Source organism: Heterocephalus glaber, unplaced genomic scaffold (genome assembly GCF_053883595.1).
Source record: "Heterocephalus glaber isolate CG9 unplaced genomic scaffold, H.glaber_assembly_v1.0 deba00000676, whole genome shotgun sequence".
Classification (NCBI taxonomy): domain Eukaryota; kingdom Metazoa; phylum Chordata; class Mammalia; order Rodentia; family Bathyergidae; genus Heterocephalus; species Heterocephalus glaber.
The window spans coordinates 3635136-3659255 of record NW_028258156.1 but is presented as its reverse complement, the minus strand read 5'-3'; the positions used below and the strand labels follow the sequence as shown (position 1 = coordinate 3659255).

General features: G+C 34.2%; 1 protein-coding gene and 1 pseudogene across 5 annotated transcripts in view; both read right to left on the bottom strand.

The window, feature by feature from the left end:
- Positions 1-24120, bottom strand: part of Skap2 (src kinase associated phosphoprotein 2) — a 310376-nt gene that overhangs the window by 109906 nt on the left and 176350 nt on the right. The gene's annotated exons all lie outside the window — the stretch shown is intronic.
- On the bottom strand, positions 11663-12226 carry LOC101712319 (ATP synthase subunit ATP5MPL, mitochondrial pseudogene; annotated as a pseudogene).

The window sequence follows — 24120 nt, the reverse complement described above, 5'->3', positions numbered from 1 at the left end:
AACCTTATCAAAAAAAAAAGAAAGAAAAGGCTCAATTCCTTGAAATGAAGAATGAAAAAGGTGAAGTCACAAAAGATCCAGCAGAAATCCAGAGGATCATCAATATCTACTTCCAGAACCTGTACTCTAATTAAATGGAAAACACAGAAGAAATGGACAGATTCCTAGATACATATGAATTGCCAAAGTTAAATAAAGAAGATGTAGAAATTCTAAACACCCTAATTACAATGAATGAAATTGAAAATGTAATAAAAAATTTACCAACAAAGAAAAGCCCAGGTCCTGATGGCTTCATTGCTGAATTCTACAAGACATTTGAAGAAGAACTATCGCCATTACTCTTTAAACTCATCAAGAAAATTGAAAGGGAAGCAATACTTCCAAATTCATTCCTGGAAGCAAGTGTTACTTTGATTCCAAAACCAGGGAAAGACCCAACCCAAAAAAGAGAACTACAGGCCAATCTCCCTAATGAACGTAGATGTAAAAATCCTCAACAAGATACTGGCGAACAGAATACAGAGGGTCATCAAGAAGATCATACACCCTGACCAAGTCGGATTTATCCCAGGGATGCAAGGATGGTTCAACATTCGTAAATCAATAAATGTAATACACCATATTAACAGAGCCAAGGACAAAAATCATATGATCATCTCAATAGATGCAGAAAAGGCATTCGACAAAATCCAACCCCCATTCATGATAAAAATCCTACAGAAAATTGGCATAGAAAGTCTTTATCTCAACTTGATTAAGGCTATCTATGAACAACCAACAGCCAACATCATACTAAATGGTTAAAAACTGAAATCTTTCACGCTAAAATCAGGAACAAGACAAGGATGTCCACTATCACCACTCCTGTTCCGTACTGTTCTGGAAACTTTAGCCATAGCAATTAGAAAAGAGAAAGAAAAGAAATAAAGATAGGAAAGGAAGAAGTTAAACTGCCATTATTTGCTGATGATATGATACTTTACATAGAAGACCCAAAATACTCTGCCAAAAGACTTCTAGACTTAATTGGCAGATTCAGTAGAGTAGCTGGATATAAGGTCAACACTCAAAAAACAATAGCCTTTTTATACACAAATAATAGATTCACTGAGAGAGAAATTAGGGAAGCAATTCCTTTTACAATAGCATCCCCCCAAAAAGAACATATTGATTTTTAAATGAGCAAATATATTTAGTTAATTTACAAAAAATACAAATAATTAATAAAAATATGAAAAAGTTCACCATCAATAGTCTAAAAGAAATGCAAATTAAAACAACAATGAAATACCATTTTTAAGAGGGTAGAGAAGAAACTATATAACATGGAAAGATGTTTTCTATAAAATAACAACATATAGAATACGAGAACTGTTATGGTTTGTGTCTAGATGTTCCCCCCAAAGCCTCATGCAATCATAGGGTTTTTTCAGAGATGACTGAATCTAAAGTGTGTGATGCTAGGATTAAGTATGTGTGATTACTAAACCTGTAATTGGTTTGGCACCACCCTAATCCTAGTAGTTTGGATAAGATAAAAAGGGCAGAAAAATGCTGTTATGATCTCTCTTTGCTTTCTTACCTTCAGTTCATCATGAACTGTTGCCCCACTGCCATGTGCCACCCTACCTTGGAGCCAGCCAATTATGGACTGAAGCCTCGGCAAATTGTGAGCTAAATAAACCTTTCACTTTTTAACTCTGGGTATTGAGTATTTTGTTTCAGCAACGAGAAAAGTAACTAAGATAAGGACAAATACAAATACATGCAGAAAATGTCAAATCACATTAGAAAACAACATATACACTATGAGGTCCTATGTGTTTAGAAAATGTCCTAGGCAGATACAGAATTTTAGCAGGAATTATTCCTGTTAACAAAGGTTATTTTCTTATTTATGCTTCTCAGTTGAAATGGTTTTGAAATGTTCACAAATTCCTTGGCAATACTTCAAAAAGCAGTTATCCCTAAATCCCTTTTTCTTTGAATGTGCGTCAACTTCAGCGATTTGCTTCTAAGGAATAAAATGTGATACTGGAATACAGGTTATAAAAAGAATATAGCTTCTTCATGACTCTTTCTGGGATCAATTATCCTAGACAAATCCAGTCAGCTTATCATGGGGACCATGTAGGCAGTAGAAAAACCTCTGTAAAGAGGGACTAAGGCCTCCTGACAACAGTCAGCACCATCCTGTAGCCACTTGAGCAAACCACCTTGAAAATACAGCACTAATGTTTTGACTGCATTCTCAGTGTGTTCCCAAACTCCTCACCCACTGAAAATACAAGAGCAAAATGTTTATCATTTAATAATAAGTAATAAAACAATGACAGATTTTGAGGGTATTTTCTACAAAATAATGAATAATATATCTACATAGGTTTATGGTTAAAATGCAAGATCTATAACATTAACAATAAATAGTAGTAGAAACAACCCATGTTTAACAACAGATTAATGGATAAATAAATTTTATTATATAAATACAATGGAATATTATTAGCCTTAGAAAAGAATGAAATTCTGATACATGGTACAAACTGAATAACCCTTGAAAACACACTAAGTGAAATAGGCCAAACACAAAAGGACAGATATGTGTGATTCCACTTATATGAGGCACCTAGAACACGCAAATTCAGAGACAGAAGGTAGAACAGAGGTTACAGCAGCTGAGAGGAAGGAGAATGGGGAGTTACTGTTCAATGGGTATAGTTTCCATTTGAGATGCTGAAAGGTGATGGACATACATACTATTGGTGGTTTCTAAACATTGCAAATATAATTAATACCACTGAATTGTGCACTTAAAAATGGTTAAAGTGGTGGGGGAGTAAAAATATGTAATATGTATATGTATCAAACCCTCAAGCTGAATGTAATTGCTATATTACGAACATATACCAATAATTTAGAAAGTTACTAAAGTGGTAAATGTTATCTTATGTGTGTATTTTACCACACACAAAAAAAGAGAGGCAAGCTCTAGAATAACAATGTCTGGCTCTGAATTTTGGTTCCAACATTTGCTAACCATATGACCGAGCCTCATTACAGTAACTTCATGTGTAAATGCCTATTGCTTATAAGGTTTAAGAGACATAACAGGGTCAGGATTTAGCTCAGTGGTTCTGGCACCTGCCTTGCAAATGCAAGGTCCCAAGTTCGACCGCCGGTACCAAAAAAAAAGACATATCAATATAGAGTACTTAGCCTTATGCCTAACACAGTAAGTGCTCCAAAAATATAAATTATTGTCATACTAAAATAAGCATGTTTCTAGTATCCAAAAAACTATTACTTTTTTATTACAAATAATGACAGACAAAACATCATGCCATATGTAGCATAGTTACCTCCTTTATCTAGCTCTTAACCTCTGGGCCACTAACCACCACTAACCATCCACACTACCCCAGGGCTAGTTACCAGACAACTAGGGTAGACCCTATACCACAGAGCCTGCTAAAATTATTTGATCTAGCCACATGTATACCTGCTTACCCTTCCTTCCCTTGCCTTCCTCACATAAACCACAGTAAAAGTTCTGACCTACATTTTCCCTTCACTTCCTCTTCCTCTTGACCAGCCCTGGTACCTCCCACATGGCCTTGTGTGGTGGTTGTACCTTCTTCTCTTAGGCACTGTGAATAACAAACTACCTTTTCAATGATAGTTGTCTCCTGACCTGCTGCCCTCACCATATCTGAATAATAAGGCTGACATTAAAAAACAATCCAGTGTGTTGAATAATAAGACCTAAATCTAAAAAACAATCCAGTAATAAGACCTACACTAGAAAACAATCCAGTATATGCCAGGGATTTAGCTCAGTGGTTCTGCCGCCTGCGTCGCAAGTGCAAGGTCCTGAGTTCAATTCCCGGTACCAAAAAAAAATCCAGTGTGTTGAATAATAAGACCTGCATTTAAAAAGAATCCAATATGTTGTCTACTTCACTTCTTCACCATGTGAAGTTGACTGAGGTACAGTCATCTGCAGACTCAACTGGGACAGAACATCCAAAATGGTTCACTCACATGGTTAGCAAGTGATGCAATAGGCTAGAGCTCATTTGGGGCTGCCAACAAGAGCACAAGCACATGGCCTCTTCATATGGCTTGGTCTTCTCAGAATAACAGCCAGGATCCAAGAAAAAAACATCCCAAGAGTAAGCATACTGAGAGACCCAGAACAAAGCTGTAAAGCTTCTTATGATCTAGCCTCAGAAGTCACACAGCAGCACTTCCAAAAGATATAGAAATGAATATATATGTAAAAATGCATATTTATGTATATTATTACATATATATTTCCAATTCTGTCCAATGCAAGAGTCTAGAAGAAATGATATACCAGTAGCATGAATACATAAGACACCTAGACCTTGGTTTCTAAATATTATTCTCCACTAAAAGAAACCACAGCTTCTTAGAGAAAAGGCTAATTATAGGACCAGAACAACAAAAGCACAAAATAAGTCTGGAACATCTTGCTATACGAAGTATTTTTAAAACAACCAGAATCTATTATAAGAACATAGATGTCAACATGAAAGAGTTAGCAAGAGTCAGAATGGGGATAATAATTTCAGCATCAAAATAATGACAATAAATGGTGGCAATCTATGTCTATATTGATACAAATAGAGAATAAGGGAAACATTTTTCTTATAATGGAATGCCAACTAGTAAACACATCCTTAGGAAAGCATCACTGATAGTGAAACAAGTATAGAGAATTCAGAAAGAAACAAGCTGTTTACATGATCTTAAAGTATCCCCGTACTCATTAATTACAAATGAAAAAGAAATAACTTCCAAGTAGAAAACCAAGAAGGCATCAGTTTAGCTGAATGATCAAAAGTAACCATCAATATCAATCAAGTCCCCCTTGATACGATATACTGACAAGATCACACCACCATTTTCATGGAAGTTCTACCAAAAAATATATAACTCATTTCCTTTCAATGGGACACAAGGTCTTCAACTTATTCTCAAATAGTTCAGAACAAAAAATTGTGTGTGTGTGTGTGAGTGTGTGTGAGTGTGTGTGTGTGTGTAGAGAGAGAGAGAGACAGAAACAGAATCTGAGTAAAATGTATACAGAAATCTCTTGCATTATTCTTATGAATTTCTGATGAATGTAAATTATATTGAGTAACAAGCTAAAAATAGTTAAAATAGGGGTTAGGGATTTAGCTCAGTGGCACCGCGTCTGCCTCACAAGCGCAAGGTCTTCAGTTCAATCCCTGGTACCAAAATAATAATAATAATAATTATTATTATTATTATTTAAATAGAGGAGTAACTTTATAGTGGAGAAACCTGTCAAACTCTACCTCAGACAGGTGATAAAGGTTAATATCAAAAGTGATAAAGGGCCAGGGATTTAGCTCAGTGGTGCCACTGCCCGCTTCACAAGCACAAGGTCCCGAGTTCGATCCCTGGTACCAAAAAAAAGACCTGATAAATAAATCATATTACTGTAATTATATATGCTTTGATATGAATGATGAAATTATACTTTATTTCTTAGCATCTTTCCAAAAAACCTATAACCCTAGTCTAATCATAAAAATATCAGACAAGTCCCAGTTGAGGGACACTGCAAAATAACTATTACTTCTCAAAAGTGTCAGGTCAACAAAAGCAAAAAAAGTTTCAGAATGTGCTCCAGCTAAAACGAGCCTAAGGAGACATGATGACTAAACGTAGTGTGGTATCCTGGATGGCTTCTGTAACAGAAAAAGAACATCAGGTAAAAACCAAGGAAATCTGAATGAAGTATGAGCTTTAGTTAGCAATAATGTATTAAAAATGATTCCAATCACTTTGAGATCAGCTTCTATCATCTGTTTTCAGTTCTCATATTCAGTAATCTCTGTTGTTTCTCACTCTATCAGTTTTTGAGCTAAAAATGTCTCTTTCTCCTCTGTGACATTATGTGGCCCTAATTCCCCTCAACCTTTATTGCAGCTTCTTTTTTCTTCTCTCACTTAACAAAGATCACTGATTTCCATTATCATTCCTTCAATGAGTTCGCAAATTATACATATATGGCTTGGGTAGTCAAAGCCTCATTATATATGTTATAATTTATATTACATTATTATTAGCTTCTCACCATATACATTATAGTTTATATTACATCACTATTAGCTTTTGTTCTGCAGTTTTTAATGTACATGACCATAAGCAGGGATCTTGCATTATTTTATATTTCCCGAATAGGATAAATATTAATTCCTATTAGTATCTTTTCTATTTGGGAACATATTTCCTAAAGGATCTATTCTAGTTATCCTTATTTTTTTCTAATTTATCTCAAAATTTTATTGCATAATAAATTATAGTAGCTGGGCACAGTGGCACATGTCTCTGTAATCCCAGCTACTCAGAAGGCTGAGGCAGGAAGATTACAAGTTTGAGGCCAACCTGGGCAACCTGGTAAGACCCTACCTCAAAATAAAAATATAAAAAAGGATGGTGATATAGCTCAGCATTCCCTGGGTTCAATCCCCAGTACTGAAAAAAAAATCTCACAATGAGACAGTCCCATTGAATAGGCCTCTGAAGGCACATTATCACAAGATTCCACTTAAGTATTTTTGAAGGAGGAATTAAAATGTCACTTTGGAAAAATAAACCAGTCACAATTAAGTGCTTATTTGTATTACTAATGTTTTGTTTGTATTTTACACTGACCAGTTTCTCCTACTGCACTGAATATCATAAAGTTGCTACTACTACTTCCTTCAAGCATTTTGCACCATTAGAGTACAAATTCTCTTTTAATGTAAGCAAAATTGCATTAAGAAATCTTCCACGGTAAAAATAAAACATAGTTTTATAATACTCCATAGTTTTGTAATACACCACTGTACAGGTTACCAATACTTCCTTTCTTTAAAAAAAATTAACTAGGTGATTATAGCTTTACAATGAATTTTATTTTACTAACATCTGGATCAATTACTATATTTTCTTATTCTTACAAAAGAATTTCATCAAAAAAACTAACATAGCATTCCTATCATAGGATTCTTTTGTATAACCGGGAAAATTCATTTTTTAAAAAAATAGATGAATAAAGAATTACTTAAGTGATTCAAACTTTATACTTGTTAATATTAACAGACTCTCTAAAGAAAATATAGATGTGATATCAGATCATGTTTCACTAGCTGGAATCAGAAGACTAAAGTTTGGTACCTGGAATTTGGAAGGTAAGTTACACTCTACTATGAATACAGACACTAGAGCCAAATTTTGGGCTGAATCCTGGTTTTTCTACTTCCTAGCAATGTGACCACCCTAAATCTGTTTCTTTAACAGCATAATGATATTATACTTCCTATATCAATATATTATGATTAAAATACCCAGCACAGTGCTTGATATTAAAGTCCAATAACTTTTTAGTAATGATGGTAACATTAGATATATGACTTCTGGAATCTGCCAAACCAATCTATGATGAAGAGTTCATCTATAAGATGAAGAAGTAGTGTGCTAAATAAATAACTAAGTTCCTTTCAGAACTAAAAAGACAACATTATTCCCATGGTTAAAAATCAAAAACCATGTACTGAAATTCTCCAAACTACCTACACCTTAGATTCACCATGTATTAAGTCAGAAAAAACAATTCTTTAGGTAAAACATTTTCAGATTCACAAAGAAAATTTGCATAGATTAATTTTGACCTCAATAATCCACAACTATAGATATTATTATGCTATGTTTATCTAATGAGAAATGAACTTTAAAGAAACCAAATAGCTCAACAAATTAAGCATGGAAGGAATATATCTCAACGCAGTAAAGGCCTTTTATGACAAACCCTATAGCTATTTTTGCCACTTCCATTCAGCAGAGAACTGGAAGTCCTAATAACAGTGAGAAAGAAATAAAAAACATCCAAATTGGAAAGGAAGAAGTTACACTGTCTGTTTCCAAAGAATATGATTTTTTTTTACAGGTGAATTTGTTCTTTTTATTAAAAAATAAAATTAAATTTCTTAACAAAATAATAAGAGAATAAAAATAGTTAACGCACTGTGTATCAAAATCTTAAAAGTAGTTACTCAAAGTACAAGGCATACAGAGTTCAATCCCCCATACCAAAAAAAAAAAAGTACAAGACATAGACAAAAAAGATTCTTTCAAAGAAGAAACAAACATTATAGCACAAAACTCTTTTCAATGAACTCAGAGAAACTAGTAGTATAAATGAAAATTATCATATATATTAAAATATTTTTAAACATAAGTTAATTTTGAGAATAATTTCAACTTCTATTTCCTATTTATCTATCTTCTATTTTGCTCTTTGTGTGTATATATATATATATACATACATACTGAGCTTCTCATATAAGAGAAACCATGTGATATTTAAGTTTGTGTGCCTGACTTATTTCACTTAACATTATGTTCCCGAGTTACCTATGAATGCCTCAAGTTTCTATTTATGATAAAGCAGTACTTCACTGTGTATAAACACATTTTCCTTATCCATTCATCTGTTGATGGACTTACATGCTGTTTCCAAGATCTAGCTGTTATAAAATTGTGCGGCTATAAACAAGGGTATGCATGTATCCCTGTAATATGATGATTTTAACTCTTTTGGGAAGATACTTAGAAGAGGAATAGCTGGGGTCAAAAGGAATTTCTATTTTTAGTTTTTTGAGGAATCTCTATACTGATTTCCATACTGCTTATACTAGTTTACATTCCCACCAACAATGTAGAAGAGTTCCTTTTTCCCCATATCCTCACCAGAATTTGTTACTATTAGATTTTTTTCATGATAGCCCTTTTTTCTGGGGTAAGACAGTATCTCTAGGTAGTTTTAATTTGCATTTCTCTAACAGTCAGTGACGCTAAACATTTTTTCATGTATTTATTGGCCATTTGGACTTCTGAGAAGTATCTATTCATTTTGATTGCCCATTTCTTAACTGAGTCTTTTATATTGGGGAGTCTAATTTTTTTTAGTTCTTTATATATTATAAATGTTAGTCCTTTGAGTAATAGCTGCCAAAAATTTTTTTCTGTTCTGTAGGTTGTCTCTTCACTCTGCTGGTTGCTGTGGAGAAGCTTTTTAATTTGACAGACCTTATTTCATTGATTCTCATATTATTTCTTGTTCCCCTGTAGTTCTGTTCAGAAAAATCCTTGCCTACACTTAGGCCTTCAACAGTTGTACCTATTTTATCTTCCAGCAGATTAAGTGTTCCTGTTTTAACATTTAGATCTTTAATCCGTTTTATTTTAATTTAGTACATGATGAGATATATGAGTCTAGACTTAATCTTCTACATGTGGACAGGCAATTTTCCCCACACCATTTATTAAAGAGGCTTTCTTCCAGTGTATGTTTCTTTTTTGTTGGTTTTCTTTTCTTTTCTTTTCTTGCCATACCAGGGATGGAACTCAGGACCTTCTGCTTGCAAGGCAGGCATGGCACCACTGAGCTAAATCCCTGGACCCCAATGTATGTTTTTGGTCCCTTTGTCAAAGATCATATAGCTGCACGTGCCTAGGGTTGTTTCTGGTTCCTCTATTCTTTTCCATTGATCCACATGCCTGATTTTGTGGTATTAAAACAGTACCCTGCTGTTTTAATCACTGTAGCTTTATAATATAACTTCAAACCTGGGATTGTGATGCCACATGCTTTGCTTTCATTATCTAGCCAAATAATATGATCCTATATAAAGAAAACTCTGAAGACTCCACCAAGAAAATCTGTGAGAATTAATAAGCAAAATCAATAAGACTGCAAAATATAAAAATCAACAGTGAAATCAGTAGCATATTTATTTATTTATTTATTTATTTATTTATTTATTTATTTTGGTACCAGGGATCGAACTCGGGTCCTTGCGCTTGTGCAGCAGGCAGCGAAACCACTGAGCTAAACCCCTGGCCCTTAGTAGCATTTTTATATGTTAACAATGAACTTACCCAAAAAACAGAAAAAAAAAACCACTTAGGAATAAATTTAACAAAAGAGGTAAAAGATCTTTACACTAGAAACTATAAAACATTCCAACAAGAAGTAGATCTTTTATAAATGGGGAGGGGAGGAAACTTTGGAAGAAGGGGACAAAAAAAAATTAAGATGTGATATGTACATATACACATCCCCTATGGTGAGTATAATCATTATGTGTTGCAAACATGTACTAATAAAAAAATTTAAAGAACTGGAGAAAGAAAAATAAATGGAAAGATATATCATATTCATGATATGTATTATCACGGTTATATTAACCAAGTGTTCTACAGATTCAATGATTCAAAATTCTAATGATATTTTTCACAGGAATAGAAAAATACTCTTAAAATTCATATGGAACCATAAAAGACCACAAATAGCAAAATCACCTTGTGCAAAAAGAACAAAACAAGGTGAATTACACTATCTGATTTGAAAATCTTCTTTAAAGTTATAGCAATCAAAACAGCCTAACACTGGCATAAAAACAGACATATAAACTAATGTAGCAGAGCAGAAAGCCCAGAAATAAATCCACACCCACTCACACTGAAACAACTCAACTGTAAGAAAACACATAACCCTATTAAAATGTGGGCAAAAGAACTAAACTGACATTTCCCTAAAGAAAACATAAAAATGGCCAACGAGTATATGTATCAATACTGTACCACTAATCATCAGAGAAATGTAAATTAAAAGAAAAGAGATATCCCCTAAGACCTCCTAGAATGATTATTATCAAAAACATGTAAAATAACAAGTTGAAAAGAATGGGGAGAAAGGGAGGCCTTACACACTGTTGGTGTGAATGAATATTAGTACAGCCATTACGGAAAAGAATAGGTATATTCTTCAAAAAACAAAAAGTAGAACTACCATATGACCCAGAAATCCCCTGGAAAGTATACTCCTAAAGTTATGAAATCACATGTCAAAGAGATATCTGCACTTCTATATTCACTGTGGCACTATTCACAATAGCCAAGACAAGGAATCAAGCAAGTGTTCATCAACAGATGAATGGATAAAGAAAATGTGGTACATCTATATAATGGGATACTATTTAGTCTTAAAAAGAAATTTTGTCATTTGTAACAGAAATGAACCTAAAAGACATTATGGTAAGTGAAATAAGTCAGGCACAGAAAGATAAATACTGCATGATCTCACATATATGAAGTATTACAAAGTCAACATTGGCTGAGTGTGGTAGTACATGCCTGTAATCCCAGTTACTTGGGAGGCTGAGGCATGAGGATCATAAATTCAAGGCTAGACTAGACAATTTAACAAAACAAAAGGGCTTGGGATGTAGGTCAATAGTAGAGCACCTCCCTACAGTGAGCAGTGTCCTGGGTTCAATCACCACACACACGCACACACAAACACACACACACACACATACACACGCACACACACACACCCCTTGAAATCATAGAAGCAGAGAGTAAAATGGTGGTTACCAGAGCCTGAAGAGGTGAGGGAGTTGAGAAGATGTTAGTCAAAGGACAAAGAATTTCAGTTAGGAAGAATACTCATAAATTCAAGAGATCTATTGTACATCTTGGTGACTAGTTAATAACAATGTATCGTCCATTTGAAAATTGCTAACAGGACTGATTTTAAGCGTTCTCATCACAATTTTTTTTTGCATCTCACAGGTACATTTATTCATGCCTCAGAGCAAACACTATTTATGCAGGTTGCAGTGATGTTCTGTGCTCCCATCTGACACAGCTGGCTTAGATTTACAGGCAGACTGATGTTTCATCTCATGTGTACTCAAGAGAGCTAGTTAGTGATGACCATGAGAAGGTGCAGGACTTGAACCTTTTAAAGCTTTACTTCTTTTATCAGCACTTCTGATTTTATAAACAATGAAGCTCATCAACCCCATTCCTACCCAAATCTCCTTGTAAACTTGGGTATAGTATGGCTCCAAGGGGACCCAGACATTTTTAATGAAGCTTTGAAGCATCTTGGCAGGATCAACTGTCCAGGCCACGCCAGACCCCACCACACGCTCTAGAAGGTCCTCATCACAAATAATTTTGATAGTAATACGTGGGGCAATGCATATGTTAAGACATTTGGTTTAACCATTTCACAATGAACACTACTGCAAGACAGGTATTAGTGCGCCAGGGATTTAGTTCAGTGTTGCCGCACCTGTCTCGCAAGCTCAAGGTCCTGAGTTTGATCCCCCGTACCGCAAAAAAAAAAAAAGAAAAGAAAAGAAGAGAGGGGAGGGGAGGGGGGGGGAGGAGGGGAGGGGAGGGGAGGAGAGGGGAGGGGAGGGGAGGGGAGGGGAGGGGAGGGAAGGGGAGGGGAGGAGAGGAGAGGGGAGGGGAGGGGAGGGAAGGGGAGGGGAGGGGAGGGGAGGGAAGGGGAGGGGAGGAGAGGGGAGGGGGGGGAGGGGAGGGGAGGGGAGGGGAGGGGAGGGGAGGGGAGGGGAGGAGAGAAGAGAAAAGAAAAGGTATTAGTGTTCTACTGGAGAAAAAACAGACCTGAACTTCTACCTCAGCTCCACCATTACTCACTGTGTGTGTGTCCTCAGGCAAATCACCTAGTCTCTCTGCACCCTAACTTCTCTAATAATAAAACAGTAATTCACCATGCATACCACTGAAATTCATTCTCGCATATTTACATATCAATTTGATTTTAAAGGCCTAAGGAACCCATCTGAGCACTTAAATTTCTGGTGAACAGATACCAAAATTCCAACCTCCCAACCCTACCACCTTGCTCCTTTCCCTGTTCCTATGTCAGCCTTACCTAGAAAGAATGCATAGGAAACCTCTATTTGTCCCTTTTCCTCTTTTCCCCTACCAAATGGACCTATATGTAAAAATCTGAGTTGAAAACGTTTGTCACACTTTGTACATTACTTTGTATTTTTTATATTTACAATAAAAAGGAAGAACCTAGTTAATAATAAAATAGACCTCTCTACCTGCAGGTGCCAATTGTCACAGAGCACTGCTAAGGTACTGCCTTTTGCTGTACCCTCCCCCCCAAAAGAAACTATGAGCCTCTTTAAAAAGGAGGAAAGGCCACTTAACAATAAATGCTATGTAATGATATAGACAAATACAAGTAATTTTAACGTAGTAGATTAGAGTTCTTAAATGCCATTTTTGCAACTATTTGCAAGAGATTTTAGTAATTTAAAGAACATTTTCCTTATTACATCACACTCCCATAATTTACCTTATAAATAAAATGTTAGCAAAAAGCTATAATCCTAATTTATATAACATCACACTTACATCCTAACTTTGGTAATTTACTTGTAGCCATGTTAATTTTTAAACAATTAAAAGCCATTCTTAAAATATTTTCCATTTCCTCCTGTAGCTCCAATTTGTTTTTTAAAGAATTATTTCAAATACGTTAACTGAAATTGCAAAGGGACAGCTGCTTGATACGATGGGCCATATTACTGCCTTGCAATATCAAATCACTCAAACTCACTTTTTCCTTTTTGGACTCTAAGTTGCCACTAAAGTGGCTATTTTTAAAGTAAGTAAATATGGTGATGGTCATATTATGCATACTGATATGCCCTAAGGTCCTTTTATTGAGAAATGCCCGTGTACACTTTATGTCTATGTTAATGTTTGCTCTTGCTTTAACTTTCCCTAAGTCCCAAAACACACTGCAAGATTTGCTAACTGGAAAACTCACACCAATGCACTTTCTGTTGTTCATTTTAAATTATAATAACTCTCATATCTGCCATAGACTTTGTGAGACAAAAATAGAACAAACACCCTTTAAGTAAGAAAGAAGCACTATATGCTCTCTATATAACATCACAAAGGAATATTAAAAATTAACCTTATATTTAACTTACATATGCAATTTCATTTTACTATGAATTATATCAAAAGGTTACATAAAATAATAATTTAAATTATGTATATCAAAATATATTGGTTCAAAGAGTGTTTGCACTATTCCTTTAAAGTACAGCAGATATATTTTTTTCTAAAAACCAATCACCAAAAAACAGTGCAAGAATAAGATTAATATCGTTTATGGTCCGAACATTTTTATACCAGCTTCCTTTAAAAATCTCAGAATTTCAGTTCTAACCATTTAATCTGAGTGAGAAAAGCCATAAAACCATGTTTTTAAGAAAACTTTTTTTTCCGGTCCTGGTTTCCCAGGACCATAAACCTCAGACTGTCCTTCCTAAATTTATCTTTTCTTGCTTGTTTCTTAACTGCTAAGTTATAAATACCTTTGTCTCCCACTAAAGACACATATTTTCTTCTGCACATTCATTCCTGTGAGAACCATGTTCCAAATTCTATAATGACAATGTGTTCAGGATTCAAAATTTAACTTCTTATATAAAAATTAATTCTTAAATGTGAACAGCTTATATAGAAACTGTACTAATATCAATTTTTCTTTCAACAGCATTAATTAAAGTTTATATAACATTAATTCTAGTTGAAAGGCACATATACTTAAAGCATCACTATATGTACATACACTAGGGTCAAAATTTATTTTCTACTGCTGATCCTGCTGTGCAAAAAAAAGTAAGAGTATTCAATTGTATTCAGGCTGTGCAAACCTCTGCTAATCTGCACATTAAAATTCTAACACATTGGGGTTTTGGTGTCTATTTATATGATATATAGGTTTGTCCTATACTTTTTCAAAAAATGGTATACGTGGCTGAAAATTTTTAAATCCAATAACAACTACAAAAATGGCTATAAGCTTGCCTTGTATTAGAACCTCTTTTGTCTGTCAATCAACAATAAAGTATTATTCTACCCTCACAAAAGGAAAACCTTTGGAGGCAGTAGAGGACTACGGGTTGTGCAAATGTGCAGTTGCTAAGAGGCAAATATGCCTCTCTTGTAATCAAATAGCCCAGCTCAGCAATGCTGCTGGCTTGGGGCAAGAAGCGAATTCCACCAGCCACAAACTTAGAAACAGTCTTGAATTATTTGCTGCTGACCGCTGGCTGAACCCTTCCTGATGAGCACCACTGCCATTAGCCACCGCTCAGCGTAGTCCATCAGCCAATGGCAGTAGCAGCATGCTATGCTCAGGCTACAAGAAATTGATCAAACAGGGTAATGAGACTATTTCTTCACGGAGGTTATTTTAAATGAATATAAATATTTTCTTTCTACATAATTTGCCACAGAAAGGTCACTGAACTCTCTGTGATTCCAAAGAAAAATGTTCTACTGTCCCCTTTACATATTTGAGTTAAGATAAAGCCAACAAAAAATCAGGGCATTTTTTTTATATTAGGGGCAAATTCTAATGAGCTGGCATTTGAGACAACAGATTAGCTATGAAATTTAAGCTTCAAATTAAGTCATAGCCAAAAACTGATCAAATGATACTGCTCTATAAATATAAAAATAATCATGATTTACCAGTTAAAAACATTTATGCGTGCATTTTTGTTTAAAGAAAGCACAATTAATCTCTAATATAGGTGATTGTGAGAACATGAATCATATATATGCCTTCCTAGCTCAAGTTATTAAAATTTGATATAATTGTTGTGAATTATTTAGTGAAGAATTCATTTTTCCATAGCCCACCTCTTCTGCTAGACAGTAGAATAAAATGCGTGTTAACTATTCCAGTTAGCACATGAATCATTTCACTGACATCTGATTTAGCTCTTTCTACAGAGTGACATTTATTGCTTTTTCTTTATATATTTAAAACCAAAAAATTATAAACAGCTGGATTTTAACACCACATCTCAGCCAAATTATAGCAATTTTGCTGTATATTTTATGTAACATTTTGAAAATGTTCTGAAAAATCCAGTTTGTTAGTAGGTTTCTAATACGGTGGTATTAAAATAATCCTAGCTAAATCACTGTTTAAAATTTCTAAATACCTTTACATCCACAATAAAAAGGAGTCAAGAGTGAATATTTCTAATACATTAATATACTACTGTTACTATCAAGCAACATAGATTACATAGCATCTCATTTAAAATTTAAATTCAAAATAACACTCATATGAATGAATACCCCTAAAAAGTTTCTAGAAGATATATCTAACCTGTTCCACTAAAATTAAACCCCATCAAATATGATAAAGTAAATACTTATCAAAATTATCTATTTTATATGCAGATTCTTTAAGAATTCAAGAAATTATTTTTATTATATTTACTTTTAAAACAAATGGGCCAAAAAATTTTTGCCTTCATCAAAAGTCTCTAGTTTATTATGTAATATGAAAAAAACTGCTGAAGTTTATAGACATATGGGCTTGGAAATTCTTAATTACCAAAACTTAGATGAACTTTTCACAATTATTCTGAAAATTGTTACTAGACCTGGCAGTAAAACCAGCTCGTCTACAAAATAAAATACAAGATGTACACAAGTGGACATTTTTTAAAGGGAGATAAAGTATTGCTGGATGTTAGGAGTTTATCTTTGCCACTGATAGAGACTTCTAGATATTCAGGACTGGGACACGATGGCAGTCATAACAGAGTTTTGAATACATGTTCAAATAATTCTGAAACAGAATGAAACAGAAAATCTCTACAATTAACTATACATTAATCTTTCTTGAAAGGGAGAGCTACTAAAGAAATAGACAGGATACAACACAGGAAAGAGAATCTCCAGGCTGACACGCAGAATTTGTTTAGGTGCATTCTATTCTTTTCACAATAAAATCCTGCTATGTACTCAAAAATCACAAAAGAAGATTCCCTAAATAATAATCAATAATTAGTTGAAATAAAATTAGGATCAAGTAGCAAGAAACATACTATAAGCTGTCTAACAATATGACAAATTCAGTAGCAACCACAAAGAACCAATACAACTTCTGGTGCCAAGGAGCCAGATGGTACTGCTGGAAAAAATTAAGTCTACAGATTGGCAGCTCGACCCTGTGATTATTGCCCAAGGGAGGACAAAGTGGAAGAAGAGCGGGAGGTTCAGTATGATGGGGATAAATCAATTACCACCAACTCACTACATCCTTCCTATGATACCCTAATAACAGATTCTAAATAACCTGCCAGTGAAAATTTCAAGGTTTAAATAGTCCCAACATTAGTGAGGAATGATAAAATACAGTAAAAAAAAAGAACACAATTTCAGTTATTATCACAGACCATTGCAAAGTATTTGATTCCTTGATTCATCTGCATAAGATCCACATGCAATAAATACTAAAGCATTTGTGTATAGCTCTGTTGTGGGGGAAGGGAGAAACTATCTTTTTTTCCTTTTGTTTTGTATTCAATAACAGCATTTGTTAAAATTCTGTATATTTTCCAAAAGGAGAAAAGGCTGGATAATGGTTGCATATAATGATATGATTTAATAATTGACTTGTATGATTTATTAAAAAATACTTTATTCACATTTTCATTCACAAAAAAAGCATTTCCCATTTTGTGCTAATAACTAAGGAATGCTAAAGAAATAGCAACATCTCAAGACATGTTCAAATTCAAAACATATATTGCTAATTTATGCAACTATGAGAAATTATTTTAGTCATACTTTTGAAATGTAAGGTGGCTCTACAGAAACTGGCAAAGCTTATGCTGAGGAAATTTTTTTGCTTATTCCCACTTTCCTTTGGCCTATCATCACTTATGAATATACACAGCTGTTTCACATTACTCTAGTTTTAATACATCAGCTATTGAGATGAGAAAATTAAAAACATGAGGATTTTAAATATATAAAATTCAGACTTGATTTTTTAAACCCTAAGAATATACAGTATAATTTTACAATATAAATGTGTTGATGCACTTAATATTTGAGCAATTACACTGACAGATGGCTTTTAGATTTTTGTCCCAAGCACCAATCAGTGACAGATCAATTAGATTTCATTAATAAATTTGATAAGGCAAAAAAAATTTTATGGTTAGTTTTTTTAAAGCAAAAACTAGGACTGAATTTATAAGGCTTGTAGAAAAGTATTAGTCAAATGATATACTAATTTGATCAATATTTACTGAAACCTTTCTAATACTTTACATTTTTTAGCATGTTACAGAAGGATAGGAAATGGACTGCTACCAGGAGATGCTCAATGCTGTATCTGAAACCCTGTTGTGGGCACTAACAGCCACAGTGATGGAAAAATTAATTGGAAAGGATATGCTTTACCTAAACTAAACCTAACTCTCTTTTCTTTATGTAACAAAAATTATTATACATGTATACTTCAAATAGCTTGTTTGAAACACTTACAAACATTAAAATGGACATCAACATTTTGACTTTTTAGTAGTTATTCCTCCACCACAATCTGGGGATAAACAGCTGTTCAACCCAAGTAACAAACTAGCAATGTTTTTATAATCTCAGATGAATACAGTTAATTCACAAACATGTCTGCATTCATAGAGGTCAATAGGCTTCTATATCCATACAGATTCATTAAAATATATTTTTAGATGAGTATCAGTAGAGGAGTAAGGATTTAAAATAATGACAACAGAGAAGAAATAGTTCTTGACAACCAACTCTATTAAAGCTCAGTGAGTAGCAAAACAGTGCTAAAAAAATATATTGTGGAACAATTTTAAACTAATGATACTATTATACAGAATCCAAATATTGTGCATATAAAGAGTAATGCTTGAGGGCCAGGGATTTAGCTCAGTGGTTTCACCACCTGCTGCGCAAGCGCAAGGACCTGAGTTCGATCCCCGGTACCAAAAAAAAAAAAGAGTAATGCTTATCTCTCAGACATGTTTATCATCCAAAAGAAAACTGCAGATACCAGTAGTAGAATTCTAGTTGACAAAATTAAAGGCAATAAGATTAAGATTTTAATTTTATTAATTATAAAAGTCACAAAATAGGTTTCTTTTTTAAAAATTGAATATTTAAGAACTTGATTTTTAAAATAAGGCATGACTGTCACAAAAAGCAATTCTCCCTTTATAAAACAGGGTCCACTGGAAAGTTATCTTGAAGCTATCTCCCAGTACATTTAAAATATAGAGTAACGTGATTTATAAAATTTTATTGTAACATAACTCCATAGTAACTATGTACCTTGGTTTTTTGATCATCAAGTGTACAAAGAGCCAACCAAAGAATGGAGCTACTATGAATATCAAGATTCTCCATGTTGGGCCAGGGATTTAGCTCAGTGGTTTCGCCACCTGCTGCGCAAGTGCAAGGACCTGAGTTCGATCCCCGGTACCAAAAAAAAAAAAAAAGAGATTCTTCATTTTTTTATTCCATTGGCCTCTTTCTAATACAATAATCCAATTAATAGTTCTCAAGCTTAAAGCTCATTTCAATCAAATTCATATGCTACTGTTTTGTTATTTTTTCTACTGCTTGAAAAACAAGATGCCAATATAATCCTCCCACAAAAAAAAAAGGTTAACTAAAATTTAACATAGGCTATGGCATGTATGAACCACCATATGGAAGTATCTGTCATAGTTATAGTAAAAAGTTGAATTGTAAAACAATTATAGCACTACCAAGTTATCTTTTAACTATTTACAATATTATAAGATTAAATGTAAGATTGTCCAACACAACTTCAACTATCAATGTTCAAATAGCAGGGAAAATATGCACTAAAATCATGTTAAACATCCAATCCCTTGGTCACCCATCTTGTGACATTACTATAGCTGAGACACATAGGACAATGGTCTTGTCCTATGTGCCAGACACTTATCCCTACGTACAATCTTACAGAATACTATAATTATCCCTATTTTGAAAAGTTAAGAGAGTAAGGCTTAGAGATTATTTTTTCCAAAATCATAGTGTCAAACAAGGATTAAACTGAGGAATTTTTGATACAGTATTTGTGCATTTATCCTTGAACTGATGAAATACAAAGCTTATCTGCTTTAAAGCACCTGAAAATATAGTATGCAGATACTAGAAGTATATCTTGTCTGCCTTGAATACTGCTTAATATAGTATTATTTAAGCTGCCAGGGCAAAATGTAATGACATAACACAATACCTGAATTATGAAGAAAATAGACAATAAAAACAAAGAGAAAAGAAAGCTTAAGACCATGCTAGCATTCAAATGAATGCCAAAGAAAGCTACCAAGATGACTATATAATCATACTAAGTGAAAGTTGATTAATGGCTTTTAAAATTCTGGAAATTAGAATCACATGTTTAGAAACAAAACCAGTGATTTTCCTGGTTTACCTGTAAGAAAAGTCAGGGCAGATGTCTCTATTGTGAACAGCCTAATCCATCTCCTTCTACAATCTCCGGCAGGTCTTATCTTCTTCTGACATTCAACATGTTTAGGCAAATAAATCCGTGATTCTCCATATCTCTATTCCCTATCTCAGACTCCCTCTCAAATAGCTTTGACTTATTTTCTCAATACACCCTCAAGTTCAAAAGACTTGATTTTTCTTATCCACTTTCTCTTTTTCTTTACAGATGGTATCACTTCCTCAAGAGAAGAACCTAAGAATCAGGGTTCACTCTAGGCATAATCATCGACTCTCCCACTCATTCTTTTCCACATTCCTGGTAGATGCTTAACTCTCACTCTCCCTTGTCATCAAGTCAACTGATGAACTCCGAGTTGGGTCCTTCTCAGACATATGCTCCCCAGAAGAGTACCAAGCCCCCTGTCTTTCTTCTTTTTCTCCATTTCTAGCTCCTCTATCATAACAAACTAAATTTTGTCTATTGAATCATTCCTACAACCCTTATCCCTAACTTCCTTAAGCTGATAAATATTTTATCAACTTTTTTTTTTACTTATATGGTGATAGCTTAACCCATTATCACTTCTGTTGAATATTACAACTGATAAGCTAAACAGTAAATATTAGAGGCATGTCATTTGGTCCTCAACTACCCATTTGTCTTTATATTGGGATAGAAGTAGAATTATTTTCTGAGGAAAATTCAGCTTGCCTCCATCCAGGCCAAATCTTTTAGTCCACTTTCACATACCGGTGTGTTGATCTTCCATACAGGCACACATCCTTAACAAGTCCTTTATCTTCTTAAAAAATATCAACTGTATCTCAAATCCTGCTACCTAAAAACATGTATGACTTGCAACAGAACTATTCCCTAAGCAGTATTCAGAGAATGTATCCTAAATTTCTCTGCTGTCCAGTATAATTACAAGAAATAATATATTTCAACACAGCTAAACTATGTGCAGCTCAGGAATTTTTCTAATTCAGGGGCCAAAAAAAGAGATTTGAAAAGGCAAGGAGTAGTATGAAATATAAACTAGAAAGAGATGGTGCATTTCAAGAGGAAGACAAACACTATGTAAAGCCCGTATTGCCAATTCATCCAATTTTTCCAGTGAAGGAAGAATCTAAACTTGTCTGTATCTACACAAATTTTTTTAAAAAATAAATACTGATTTGGCCAAACAAAATCTATAGGCCAAATCTGGAACTTGGCCTACCAGTTTGATACTGCTGCTCTAGACACTTTATATGCTGTCTTAATTTTAAGCAAAACAATCAGCAAGTTGTATATCTAGGCCAGGGGTTGGCAAATCTTTTCAGCAAATGATCAGATAGGAAATAAACTAGGTTTTATGAGACATATGGTCTCTGTCACAACAACAGTTGTGCGTTGCTTACTGGTAGGGATACATTCTGAGAAATGAATCCCTATACAATTTCATTGTTGTGCAAACATAATAGGGTGTAAACTAAGAAAACTACAATGTCAGTAGGAGATATAATCTTATGGGACCACCATTATATATTTGGTCCATCATTTACCTAAATATCACACTACTATACTTACTGCTGTTGTTGTAGCATGAAAGCAATCACAGACAATAAGTAAACAAATGGGTGTATCTGTCTTCTAATAAAAAATTATCTATAAAAATAGCAACAGGCCAAATATACCCCATGGACCACTGATTGCCAACCTCTGATCTAGTCTGTTATTTTGTGTCACAAATAATGATTACAACTATATTGTAGTCATTATGCTATATATCTGTGTTAATGGATCTTTTAAGAACTCCAGAGCATTACTGAATTTGCTTTTAAGTTTTATTTACTACAAAACCCTCAAGACATCCTTATATGACATCTTTTTATGTGCTTCCTTAAAAGAAATTTCACTAGATCATGATACTACTAAGAGCTGCAGCTCTCTTTAGTATCTGATAATATTTTTATATTAAGAACACTATAAATCTTATACCTAAACAGTTTTCCCTCTTTGCACTGGCTGATAGAAAGCTCAGGGTCAAATAAATAGTTGATCTCCAGCAAAAGCTACAGCACTTGCAGTATGCATTTCAGATACAAATATTAATCCTAGCTTCACTGTTTTCCTGTCTATCCTGTTTCTCTCTCCCCTTGATTTCCCAACTCATTTTTTAAACCTTGATATAATAAATATATCTTTATGAACTGCCTTGATTGATTTTTATAAGACAATACAAATTAGAATCAATAATAAAAATAAAAAGCAGGTCTACTCGAGACAAATTATATTCAAACAATATCAAAATCTAATTTTATTTATCTCTAATATATACAATTCTACCTTTTCATATCTGTGCCAAAAATTAAAAGTAACTGGTTTATCTATTTAATCTTTTTTACCTATACACTGATAGGGATGCATTTTGAGAAATGAGTATGATAGCCAAATAGCAAACAATTCAAATTAAAAAACCAAACACTTTTGCTAACCTGAAAATCAGCCCTTAAAAGTTTGAAGATTTAATTAAAAAATAGGGCTGAGAATACAACTCAGTGGTAGAGTACTTGTCTCACATGCACAAGGCCCTGGGCTCAGTCTCCCAATATAAATAAATAAATAAGCCAGTCTGTACTGTTAGCCTCAACTTTTTTTTTTTTTGGCCTCTACCTCTTTATAAATGAATTCAAAATTCAGCATACTGAATAATGATTTCAACTCATTGATGTACAGACATTATTCTCCTCTCATGAGGTTGAAATATTCATTTCTGGCTGTGTATCTAAGACCACTGTCTACCTCAGCCATTTATTTTTCCCTTCTCTCTAAACAGGCTTTTTATAAAATCCAAGCTTAGTCACTCAGATATCTTGCCTAGTAATGAATATCTCGTTTTGCCTGCTCGCAATTTCCTGTTCTTCCTTCAAGAGTACCTCAATTTTCCTTTAGAGAATGGCACCATCCCCAGTCTCCATGTGGTTAAGATAAGGGTGAAACCGTCCCCACCCTTGCACTCTTTTACAGGTACAGATCCAGTCCAGGCCATTAGGGGCAACACACACAAACCCCAAGGTGATTGACTCAGAATGAACACATGACCAAAGCCAAGGACTCCTACTGTAACTATTGAGAGATCTCTGTTTCCACAGGGTCGCTAAACAGAGAGCTGCTAGAAAATATCCTAGGAGCTGCTGGTGGCTGGTGGTAGTCATCTTTGCCATGGCAATGCTATAGGTATAAGTGCTCATGGGAAGATATGCATAGAAAAGTAGGATATGAATGAGAATATTCACTGCAGTCTGAGAAGCCACCTGACCTACACAAAGCAAGATGCCAACTCCATACTTCTCTCTCAAGCCAGATTTCCCTTTCTGTTTTTTACTTACACTGGTTTAAATTGGGTGGGCCCCCCCCTTGTCTCATGCATTGAAAGAGTCCTGACTAATAAATACAACCCTTTACTGCACTGTTTCATGAATCTGAAATACTATTACTCTATGTTCCCTATATCTGAAACCTTATTCTCTTAGACCTGGTTCAAATGACATCTCCACTATCCAGTCTGTCTCCATTCCAATCATAATTACTGTCTTCTTTCTGCATCTATATCTTCTGTAGTAATGACTACACCAATATGCCTCAGAGTTGATATTTACATCTCTTTTATCTACTATCTATAGTCTTTAAGGCAGTGACATATCTTATTAATCATTTTACTCCCACAGTCTAACAGTAAAATCTTTTGAATTAAACTTTTATCCAATCTAGCACTCTACCTAAAACACACAGATCAATTCCTCACCTCCTCCAAGACATATTTTCTTTTAGCAAAGCAATCCTATTCTAAGCATATTAGAGGTTTATAGCATATTCCAGAATACAGATCCCAGGATACCAATACC